The sequence below is a fragment of the Pteropus vampyrus genome, unplaced genomic scaffold, assembly GCF_000151845.1.
Source record: "Pteropus vampyrus isolate Shadow unplaced genomic scaffold, Pvam_2.0 Scaffold338, whole genome shotgun sequence".
NCBI classification, from domain to species: Eukaryota; Metazoa; Chordata; class Mammalia; order Chiroptera; family Pteropodidae; genus Pteropus; species Pteropus vampyrus.
In genome coordinates, this window is record NW_011889119.1 from 290,698 (window position 1) to 302,823 (window position 12,126).

General features: G+C 62.0%; 1 protein-coding gene and 1 pseudogene across 1 annotated transcript in view; one reads left to right on the plus strand and one right to left on the minus strand.

The window, feature by feature from the left end:
• The window catches only part of DLGAP2 (DLG associated protein 2), a 246,057-nt gene that overhangs the window by 100,167 nt on the left and 133,764 nt on the right, over window positions 1–12,126 (minus strand). The window contains exon 2 of the mRNA XM_011378432.2: window positions 8,029–8,061. The gene's annotated coding sequence lies outside the window, so the exon portion shown is untranslated. The remainder of the gene's footprint in view (window positions 1–8,028; window positions 8,062–12,126) is intronic.
• LOC111730891 lies at window positions 2,567–2,685 on the plus strand (annotated as a pseudogene).

The window sequence follows — 12,126 nt, forward strand, 5'->3', positions numbered from 1 at the left end:
GCCGTGGCATCGACGAGCCGAGACTGCCCACAGGTGCCCACGGCCCACAGCATAGGCCGTGGTGGCCGGACCCCCACATAGCCACACAGCGCTGGGGGGCCCGGCGAAGCCAGGCCTGCTTCTGCCCCACAGGGCTGCGTTCACGCTCCTACGGCTCATGGCCCCACGTGGGGCACTACGGAAAGTCAGCAGCGCGGTGTGACAGGCCACCCGCGTGCGGTCTGAGCCCCCGAGTCCCCCACACCTCGACCCCACGGGCCCTGAGCCTCTGCTCTTAGGGTCCAGCGCCCGCCTGCTTCAGAGGCCTCCCCAACAGCTGATGCTCGCACTGGGTCACCCCTTCTCACAGCTGAAACCACGCGTCTTTGGCACCTTCGCGACACAGGCGAACGCGCTGTGGAGGTTACAGGGTGTACGTGCTCTTGCGTCTCCACCGGACGACAGCTGTCTAGAGACCCTGGTCGTCTAGCTCGGCACAGACCCCCTCTGCGCACTGGGTCGCGCGAACTGACTTAGCGTTTCGATGGCCCCAATCACACTAAATGCAAGTGCCAGCTGAGGAGAGAGCAATTCATTCAACTTATCTCTGACCCTGAATCAGGAAATTCCAGCCGCTTCTTGCGTCGGGATGTCCACCGCCCCGTTTCTGCTTCACGACTCCGTAGTAACCGCTCCGGAAGGTGAGAAAGCAGAGAACACCGCCATCGCTCTGCGTGTGCTGCTGAAGGCGACGCCAGGCGTGCTTGTCGGGGTAGCGTTGGGTCAGGTGCTCCAGATAATCAGTCAAGGGGCTCGGCGGGGACACGGCCCGCCAGGCTGGGATCCCCGGCTGACCGCTGGCCGGCCTGTCTCACTGGGGCTCACTCTTCAGTGTCACCAGGGATTCCCAGCTCACCGCCAGGCAGGACCCGAGCAGGCTCGCACTTTGCTCAGTGGTCCCTGAGCCTCTCCGAGCAAACGTCACCCTGCTCCCCTACCGCCCCGTCCACTGAAACGTGTCTCCCACTCAGACGCTCTGAGGTGAGAGGCCACGTGCCTGGGGGGGGGCGTTGTCTGGCCTGTGACAGTGTCAGCCTAACTGCACTGCTGTGTCCCTGTGGAGTCCGCTGCGCTCCGCCCACGTGTCAGCCGCTGGCACGGCCCGCACGGGCAGGGACGCCGGGGGACGGGTGGGCCACTCGGTCTCTGCCGAGGGAGGGGCAGGCCCTGGCTGCAGACTGGAGAGCCCCGTGGAGCTGCTGATGACCGGGGCCCCCGTGTGATGCGCCCCCTGCAAACCGCGCCCGCCCCGTCTGCGGTGAAGGCGGCAGAGGCAGCGGGGTTCACGGGGAGAAAGCTGGATTCGCACCAACACCTGGTTAGTTCTCTCCTCGTTTTCCTAATTTTCCTTTTCATGCTATTTTTCTTTTACACACTTATCGTCGTTTACTTGACACTACTTTTTCATCTGGTAACGGATAATGCGCTGAAATTCACCCCCGTGGAATGCATGACGATGTGGGAGATAAGCCTGACGGTAGGAACCCCCCGCTCACGACAGCTTTGGCATTTTGAAAGGCTGGTTCCCGGCGGCCTGCTCTGCCACACGTCTACGGACGAGGCACCGGGCCCCTGAACAGCAGGAGGACACGACAACGCCGTAGACACCGAGTTCATGCGCGGGCAGACGCCCCGGCAACCACACCCCACTGGGAGCCAAAGCTTCGCCCTGCGGCAGACGTGGGTGCAAACACGGGGTCCTGGGCGCAGCCACCTGAGGGCCAGAGGTCAGGTCGCCAGAAGCTGGGCGCCACGATGGCAAAGGCGCCACAGCGCTGCCCCCCGACGGCCTGTCTCCTGCAAATTGGCAGGAGCCAAACAGCAGACGGTGCGCGCACACGCCAGGACGGCGTGGTTGACGGCGGGCCTCGTGGGGACGGTGGCCCGCCACACAGCCGGTGTCCGGTGACGTCACGCAAGGAAATCGCCTACCGACACGCTGCTCAGAACACGTCCCCAGCGTTACGTGGCACGTGACTGTACTTCAGAAATGGTTTTAGAAGCAGAGCGAGGGACCGTGCGTCCCCCCCATCGCTGACGCGGTGACGGCACCTGGCGTGCTGTGGGGTGGCCCTGGCGCCCAGCGCGGACCCTGCTCGGCGTCCGGGTCTGAAGTGGGAGTGGCACGTCCCCGCCAGCTGCCAGCCGCCTCGGGCGTCTGGTGCGCCGGCCTGCACGCTCAAGGCCCGCGCTAGCAGCCATCTGGCCGATGGGGCCCCTCCCAGGGGAAGCTCCATGTCGTGGGCGGCTGTGACCCGAGCCGGAGGGCGGCGGGCGTGTGCCGTGAGAAGGCGCACGAGGGCGAGGGGAGCAGGAGGCCGGGCATCGCAGCCATCCACAGGAAAAGTCTCCCCTCAACGCTCTGCAGCCCCAGACGCGGACGCGACCAGCCACTGGCTCTCCCCACACGCGACGCACGTGAACCCGGAAAACCGTCAGGTCGACTGTGTCAGCACCGTGGTTCCAAGTCCACTCTGCTTTCTGTTCCGAGACCACGGGGATGCCCGCTTTTAAAACAGTGTCCGTAGCCTGCGGCCACGCCACCCTGAGCACGCCCGATCCCGTCTGCGCTCGGAAGCCGAGCAGGGTCGGGCCTGGTTAGCACTTGGATGGGAGACCGCCTGGGAAGACCGGGTGCCGTAGGCGGAAAAAATAAAATAAAAAATAAGGAACTGTAAGTTGACAAAGTCATTGCAATCTGTCAAATCAACCAAGGGTTGCCTCGTGCACACACACAAAGCATCCGTCACGTCTCTGCTCACTTCCCAGGGCACAACTTGAGTTCGGGGTCACGTGATCACAAAGTCGGGAGGAGGACACATGGCGGCTGTGTTGGAATGCTTTGCTTCCAAGGTCATTCTGGAAGGATAAACGCTGTGGGGTCTCAATCGTTTGTCACTCACACGCTGCTAATGAGACAAAACAGAGAAAAGCAAAATCACAACCACGTCTCGGTGACAACAAGGGTCGTGGTGCGGACGGCTTTTTGTTTCTGTCAGTCACTCAACAGAACAAACAGTGCCTGAAACGCAGCCCACGTCTATAAACAAAGCACCTGAGCGAACACTCCAGGGCGCTGTGGCCCTGGGCTCACGTCGCCTGTTCTGGGAACCCGTGACGGACACCGGGCCCACGGCAGGCGGCCCTTCCAGCACGTTCTCCAAGCACTGTGGAACCTCGCATGGGCTGTGAGCGCCCCCGGGCCGCACGCTCCAGCCCTCCTTCCTGCAAGTGGACGGCCCTGGGACTCGCCGAGCGCTGGGCGAACGGGGCAGGGACGCCGTGGAGAAAGGCAGGAGGACGCGGGGACGGGCGGGGACGGGCAGGACAGCGCTGCCCCAGACGCTAGCCCTGGGCACACAAAGCCGTGAGCCTGCGGCGCACCTGCCGGCCTCCCATCCCTGGGGCCCCCCAGAGCCATCGGAGCAGGACGGGGCGGCACGCACAGGCCGCAGGCACAGGCAGGGACTTGGTGCCATGTCAGATGAGCCTCCGGGAGGGCCTCACGTTTGCCAGTGCAGAGAACATTACAGGGCGACACACAGGAAGCTGCGACTCTGACCTCTGCGCAGACACTTCAAGTTCAGTGAGCAGGAGGCCTGACTGCACCTCGGAGCTTGAGGGTCACCAGGGCCTAGGAACATCTGCGGTCCCACGCACATATCGGGATATTCACGTTTAAAACTAAGGACTGACGTTCAAAGAGGTGATGTTCCGCCACAAAGGTGGACGGCAGGCTCCGTCCTCACGTGAGCTCTCGGCAGCCGGCTTTTCGACGCTGGGAAGGTCCCCAGGGCCTTGCCACCCGGACCCCGTGCTCGGTGTGCGTTCACCCCCCACACACGCTTCAAAGCACAACCCACAGGCACAGGGTTAGCGACGGACGAGAAAGCAGACGGGACTTCATCTAACCCTAATGGACCTGGAACTGGTATTTCAACTGCTCGGTGACCAGGAAAACAAAATATTTACGTATTTATTCCTCAAGCAAATTAACGAGGGAGAATGGTTTCGACGCCAGCTGAATGCCTGACTCTCAGATACTGGATAACCGAAAAAGGTGGAAATTTGCAAAGTCGGGCTCCCGGCACATCTGTCATTCACAGATGCACGACCGCAAGCACCTCAGACAGCAGGTGGCACGCGCGGCTCGCCCCTCTGCCCGCTGTCTGGTCACCGGGCCCACGGCGGGCGGCCCTTCCAGCACGTTTGGGGGCTGCAGTCGCCTGTGCTGGCAGTCAGACCAGAGCCCCAGGAGTCGGCTGGAGGCACCTGCCGTGAAGGCACAGGACAGACGTGCAGAGAGCCCGGCGGGGCGCCGGGCGGGCGTGGCGTGAAGGGCAGGGCCGTCCCGCGAGTGCCCGCAGGCCAGCGCGGCTCCCCTCCTGGGGACTCGACATTCGCATCCACGCCTGGCGCGTGTGCTTCTTGGTGGTCACTCCGTACCCGCCCCCACCCCGGCCCCTGGAAGTGGGACACTCTCCCTTTGTTCTCCCGTGGGCCAGTGTCCTCCAGTCCTCTTCTCGAGTGACATCCAAGCTGCCCCCCCGGGGCCTCCGCCTGCCTGAGTGGCACACCCGCCCCCTGCAGTTAAAGCCCCCCCCCCCCCCGAGCTCTCGGGACGTGGGGGGCCCTTTCTTTCTTCCCCTGCAGCTCAACAAGGCACTGGAAACACTGCTCCGTGTTAGACGGCAATTTCGTGTGTTTGTAGAACAGTGATCAGAAAAGACCGGTTTTGTCCAAAGAATACCATTAAAAAGGTACGATCTCAAAACGGAGGGGACCGTTGCATTTGATAAGGTGACGCCCGTGTTTCCAGGGACAGGCACGGGGTTGGCGGGGAGGGGGTGGAAATGCTCCCTTCTAAATCCCTGATGCTCAGCTTTCCCAGATGTGGAGGGGGATTTAAACCTCGGGAGGACTCATCCCCGGCGGTGTGAAAACAGCTCGGGAACATTCCAGCGCTCAGTAGCCTGCGGGGAGACCCTTGAACATCCGCATTAAGAAACTAGGAACGTGACGGCACTAAATGCAGGACAACACCCACGGTCCTTCCTCCCGAGCTGTGGGGGGAGCGGGTGAGGTCCCCTTCCACTCACAGTAAAACACAATCCACCTGTCCGTCTGTCTGAAACGCCAACAGGAGTAAGCGATTCGTGTTTTAAATGATCAGAGTAAAAAAAAAAAGATTTAGAAAGAAAATCTTTTACCTTAAACTTCTTTTTAAACCTATATTTTGCTTTTGGACTGGAATTTCTACAAAGAACATTTCCAAATAATCCAGTGCCTATTTATGTCACTGCCAACAGTCAACTTCTTTTGAAGTCATAATCTTTAGGCCTCTTTCACTTAAAAGTCTTTCATGGTAAAATCCAATCCAACATTTTCTAGCATATCCCTCTGTGCAAACTTACATACTCATAGCTTATTTTATTTCCTACTTTCATTGGGTTAAATAACATAGATCTAAGATGCCGTTATGACCTTGGGTGGATTTCAAGTAAGTTCCCCTCAGCAACCTTCATCATCCATCTTCCCATGTCAGGGGATCCACTTGCTCAGAGGACAAACGAACCATAAAAAATGTAAACAGACAAATCCAGGAACTGACACCTGTGGTCCCGCTTGATGTCTGTAACTGTCCCTGTGGTCTCGTTACAAAGCAGGTGGTGTCGTGTACCTGTCAGAACAGTTTGAAAGGCTCGGGGACTCTTAAAACACTTCCCTGTGCAAAATGGACGGGCAGCGTCACACAGAACCTCTGGGGTACCCGTGACGTCGAGAGAGAAGGTCCAAGTGACCTTGCTACATCATAGCCAGTTGCCACTGACGTCTAAAAGGCGCCAGGGACCATGAGGAAAATGATACGAATTGAGACGGTCTCCCTTGTGTTATCATAGCAAATCGTTTTAACAAGCGAGACTGTTACTAGTGAATTTTTAAGTTTTTTCTTTTTTTGTCTTTTGTGTGGAACGGGTCACTGGAGGCCTTGCCGGCTCGATGCATCCGCCTCACGAGAAGGCCCGCCACGGTCCCGATGCTCAGTCAAGACTCAGACTCCGATGAGCTACGAATCTGAGCAGGAAGAAAAACACCGACGAGCAGCAGCGCGTCCCGCGAAGATTCCGCCCCATCAAATCGGTCTCCAAATTTCAGAAACCTGGCGGCGCATGAAGTGTAGGCGGTGTGCATGCGGACTCTGTGATCCACATTTTACATACGACTAATGTTTTTAGTTCTCTAAGAACGGACTGCGTTACTGTAGGGATCCACAGGTGCAGAGCCGAGGTCTCCAGCACCCCGAAACTCTGCTCCGACCCTCGGGGCTGGCAGACACCGCCGTCTGAGACAACGCCGACCATTCGGGCTGCTCCGCAGAGGGTGAGCACGGACACACAAACGGCTGTTTCCCGCCCCCCTGGTTCAGCCCTGAAGGACTGCTCAGGGCTCCCTGAGGACTGAGCCAGAGGAGCAGGAGCCGGGCGGTGATGCCCTCGCCGGGCGGGACGGCCACCACACCCCCCCGATGGCTGCGTTGTCACCTGCCTCTGGCTCTGACCCTTTCTGAGCAAGAGTGTGAGTTAACTGGTAGAAGCCGCCACAGAAATCACCAAACAAAAGAGCTGATTTCGGATGCCACTCAGCGCGCCCAGCCAGCTCTCACTTAGACTAATTACTTAAACGATTGAAAAACGCATGAATATTCATGTGATGCCGTTTCAAAAACACAGTGCAGCTGGGACCGGGCTGCCAGACCCTGCCTCCCGCTCCCTCCTGCAATCTGAACCGCAACCAGCTTCAGAGGCGCCGGGGAGCCCGGGGGACAGGCACGCGGAGACCGCCACTGCCCCTGTCCACCTCCCATGACAGTCACCCACCCCAGCCCGACGGGCCCAGCCCTCGGGTCTCCTCGGCTGGAGATCTGGCCTTCGTCTGCCAGAGGGCAAGTCGGCCTCACCTGAGTGCCACCACGGGTGTGCCCCCAGGACAAGGACGAGCATGTGCCAGCTGACAGTGTGTGTGATGGGGCCCTCGCACCAGAGCAGGCAGCCGGGGGAGTGCTCCCCGGACTCCGCCCAGGACGGGCTGGCTCTGGCCACCATCTGGAGGGGCTGCGCCCACAGGCTCCTCCTGGGCCAGCGGGCCCCGCCCACTGCTGGCAGGGGTCAGGCTGTATGGCCATCTAGGTCAGCCTCAGGCCACTGCAGAGTCGAGCCCAGCACGGTGACGTCCCCAGAAACGGGCCAGCACCGTCACTGAGCGAGCACCCTAGAGGGAACCCATCTCCGCACAAGAGTCGTGGATTTGCTCCTTATGACCGCGCACGCTGACGGCCACACTCCGCACGGCACACGCGGCCTCCACAGACAGCAGACGGGGAGACCTGGATGGGGGCACAGGGCCCCGGTGTCTCTGGTGCACACGGCACACGGGGACTGTCCCCAACAGTGTCCATGTGTACACACGTGTGTGTATGTGTACTGTTTGTGTTGTGTTGTGCATGCGTGTATGTGTCGTGTGTGTCGTGTGTACATGTGTGTGCTGTGCATGCACGTGTCAGGCATGCGTTTGTGTTGTGCACTGCATGTTGTGCATGCACACGTGTGCTGTACCGTGTGATGTGCCGTGTATGTGTGCGTCGTGTGTGTGTGTTATGCATGAACACGTGCTGTGTTGTGTGGGTGTGTCGTGTGCGTACCTGTGTGCGTTGTGTGTATGCATGAACACGGGTTACCGTGTGCGTGTGCGTGCGTGCTACATGCGAACACGTGTGTTGTGTGTGCGTGGGGAAAACCAACTGAAATTCCTAAACCCACAGGACAGGCAGCGCTGCCGCCGGGTCGTGGCGTCCGCTTCCCTCGCGGTGCCGGCTCCGTCCCGCTCGGCCCCGCCCCCCGCGTCCCGTCCAGCACCGCGAAGGGCCGCAGGCGCGCTCGGCCTCCCGCGCCCGCGTCCGCCACGTGGCCCGCGGGTGCAGCGCACACTCACCTTCCGGCTCCCCGCACAGCGTGCACTGCGACTCTGTGGAGAGAGAGAGAGAAGCCGTTACTCGAGGCCTCGGGCAAAGACAAAGACGCGGCAGCGACAGCTCCACACGGCTCACGCGTGCAGCAGACGAGCCAGGGTGCAGGCAGCTGGCGTCAAACGTGGCCACGGGGAGCGTTTATGCACGATGCCCCCCGATGAGGACCCGTCGCACGGTGGGCCACGTCAGGGTGCCCTCAGATGGCTGGCACCAGACGGCCTGTCTTGCGACTTAGTTTCAGCATCGCAGCCTGACTCTGCTTACGGCTCTGCTGTATCTCCTTTCAGACACCAACCGTCACGAGCTGAAGCGCCGCGTTACGACTCAATAAGAACACTGAAACCCACGGCGTCGCCTAGGTCCCCCCAGGCAGGCAAGGCCCAGCACCCAGCTGTGCAGAGCAGACCAAGGTGCTGCGGATGTGGCCTTGGACCCACCTGAAAGTCGCAACATGCACACGCACACGCACACGCACGGCAAGCACGCGCCTTCTTCATGGGAAAGGCTTCAGACTCAGGCCGGGGCACAGCGTCACCACTGTCCATTTCCCAGAGCGACTCCGGGAAACGACCCGTCCCCCCAGCTCTGCCATGGGGGCCGTGATATCTGCATGTGGGGACGAGAGGGGTGAGTGACAAGCACATTGAAGAAGCTAGTGCAAGGCCGGCCGGCACCGAGCACGGGAGGGAAGCTGGCGCCCTCTGTGCCAGCTCCTGTCTGGCGGCGGCAGAGGACTCACAGCAGACCCATCAGCTGGGTGGGACTCTGAGGGACAGGAGGGTTTTCAACAAAAAAAAAGCACCCCAAGTCCAAGGACAGGCCTGAATGAAGGCAAAGAGGCAGGTGACACGCAGGACAGGCTGGTGAGGGGGTGTCAGGTAAGGCTGAGAGCACACGTCAAGGACAGGCTGAGAGGGGACTGGCACCCTAGAAGCACCTGAGGTCTCCAAGGATGAAACTCAGGAGCCAACACTGGGTCCCACAGCACAGAGCAGCAGCGTGCTCGTCACGCCACAGGAGGGCCTCGTGGTGGCCTAGGACAGGACAGAGTGGGTGGGGACAGACAGAAGCAGAGGACGGGGGACGTCAGCCTGTGAGGCTCAGCCCAGGAGGCGTGTGCAGCAGGAGGGGCCTGGAGGGGACAGACGAGAGCAAGAGCAAAGCCTGGGCCTTGGCCGCTCGGCCTGACGGGACTGGTGTGACTTCGGGGGCAGCACGACCTGCAGCTGGCGACAGACCTCTGGACGGCTCGCTCCCTCCACAGACGAGATCAGTGGCCATGGCTCTGCCACTTCTGGCCCGACGAAGGGCAGGCCTGAACGGTGTCCTCTCCAGGGACACAGTGCTGAGCCCAGAACTGTCGCTAATCGGTCCGTGTGAGAGAGCGGGGACCAGGACCTGGCACCCAGCGGCGTCAGGAGGAGAGGCGGAGCCAGGCACCCACAGTGTCCCCTCGCTTCTGAGCCACCCGCAGACACGCTTGTGAGCGAGGTCCCGAGGTGGTGAGACGGAGAGGGCCAGGCACGAAGCCGCCACCCGCAGCCTCTGTGCAGGGAGCCTGGGCAGCGCACGACGCCCTCCCTGCAGTCTGCGGGGCGCGGGCCGTGGCCCCTGCGAGGTTCGGGGGCGGTGCCAGGGGCTTCCGCTGCACCGCGGTGTGGCTGCGGGGGGCAGAGACGGAGGAGCCGTACAGGGGGGTCTGACTGTGCCTCTGCTCCAGGCGGGACAGAGCCCCAGGACCCAGAGGCAGGGCAGAATGCAGGCGCTTGCGTGGGCGGCGGAAGCTAGAGCCCCAGAGCAGACAGCGCCAGGCGTCCGGTCGCCACACTCCGCTGTCACCACACTCCGCTGTCACCACACTCCGCTGTCACACACCTGCAAGCGAATCTTCCTTGTCCTCGGAGCTGCTGGCAGAGGCACAGAACCCCAGAAACCGACGGTTCAATGAGAAGCCAAGCCCTGAGGGCTTCCTGGAAACCAAGGTGCGGGAAGGGCCTGAGGCTCTGGTTGGTTTTATTTGTCCCAAACACAACTGAAGGTCCCCCTGCCACCTCTGTGCAAGTCAGCTGTGAGCAGTCCCAGAGTGGCCAGGAGGGGCCCACCGCAGAGGCCCACGGTGCCAGTCAACCCAGAGCCCCTGCTGGACGCTGACACCGCCACACCACACAGGCGTGGCCACAGCGCAGCTAAGCCCTCCTCACTGCCTGCACTGTGCAGGAGGCCACCGAGCCAACCGCCTTAGGGACCTGTCTGAGGTCACAAGATGGGACCAGAGTCTGACGCCCCCCGACCCAGCCTCTGTCCTTGGTGACAGGGCAGAGCTGAGACCACAGTCTTCCTGGTGTCTCAGGGAGGCGCCCCATCTACAGGAGAGAGACGGGGGCTACCCGAACGCTGACCAGCTGATGACGGGAACAGGAGAGGGGACAGCGACGGGCCAGGGAGCGGCCGCGAGCGCAGAGCTGCCTGCGTGGAGGCTGGATTCAGCCCAGTGCACCCCGGCCCCCGGCCCCCAAAGGACCAAAACTCAGCGCTGGGCTGTCTGCTCGACCTAAGTCGGAGACGGTGGGTTTTCGCCACTCACGTAACTTTAACCCGAATTTGCACCCGATGTGCCCAGCAGACTCGGTCTCTGTCGGGGTCCCGCGCTCACGCAGCGCAGCTCAGCAGCAGGCCTGGGGGCTCTGACGCTGGCGTCTGAGCACGTTCAGAACAGGGCACGATACCCGCCCCCCAGGCGGGTCTTCAGTGAGCACCGGGGCCGCCAACTATTCACGGTGCCCCGTCCTTTAAAACGTGCCCCCAGCACGGTCGTGGGGAAGGAGCCGTCACTCCGCGGGCCGTGAGCCCGGGACACAAGGCCCCTCGCCCGTTACTGTGCAGCACGCTGTGACGGCACAGGCCCCGACGGCCTGGGGTGGCCCTCCCTCCACGAGCCACAGGGAACGCTAGAGCCGGGACGTCTGCCACGCGCCCTGAGGGGTCCGCCCTGGACTGCGGTGAGTGACCGCAGGGCGCCCGAGCTTCCTGTGCACAGACACCCCGACGGCTAGAAGGCCTGTCTCCCCTCACGCAGGCCGCGATCGTAGACGCCACTAGCCTCGCCACCAGAAACACGGTCCGAAGTAACCGCTGACGTCCAGACCAGCGCCCATGTGAACCGGGACCCCCCTAATGGCACCGCCTCTGCGCCCTGACCGACGGCCTCCACTCCGGGCCTCTCATCTGGGCCTGGGCCTCTCCTGGCCCCTCTGCCTCAGCGTCCAGGGAAGAAGGCCCCACAGCTCAGACTGCAGCCCTAGAGACAATATGACTTCACTGGTAACACATAAGACGTGCTGAGCGCACCACAGGACCCTGCAAAGCACTGTGACGTGCTGGGTGCGGGGTTCCTGGAGAAGCCACCCCGAGGTGCGGACACTCCACATAGCAGCACGCAGGCAGCGGGGAGTGCCAGGCCAGAGATGCCCACTCGCCTCGGCTCGGAGGGGCAGCCCACTCCACTGACGCCCCCCGACATCGCTGAGGACTCCGCCGAGCTACCCTGTCACTGCGGCCTCCGATTCGGTGCAAACACTGAGCCCAGCGCAGTGCTGGCCACGTGACTGCAAACCAGCGCTCCGTCCAGGACACCAACAAGGAGGCGACTTTGGACAGGCGTGGGACCGGCCAGGACGCAGGGACACAGAGTGAAGCGCCTGCCTGTATGGCTGGAGCAGAGCTGCGGGTACTGCCGGACTTTCTCTGCAGGCGGCCGCAGTGCATCCCGGGCAGGGGGCACAGCATGGAGCCCAGGTGTCCACAGGCGCTGCACCCGGGGAGCAGGAGAGGCAGCGCCCGGCCGAGCTGTGGCCTGGACGGGCTGTGGGCGAGCGGGTCGGGTCATGGAGGTGAGTGGCCGTCGGGGCCTGCTGCCAGTCCAGGGACCTGGCTCCTTGCAGAGACAAATTGCAGCCACTGTCCCAAAGCGCAAAGCACCTAAGCCGACGGTGGCTGCGGGCGGGGACTGGGCCTGCGTGAGGCAGATGTGCACGGGCCGGAGGCACAGAAGGCCACTGGGT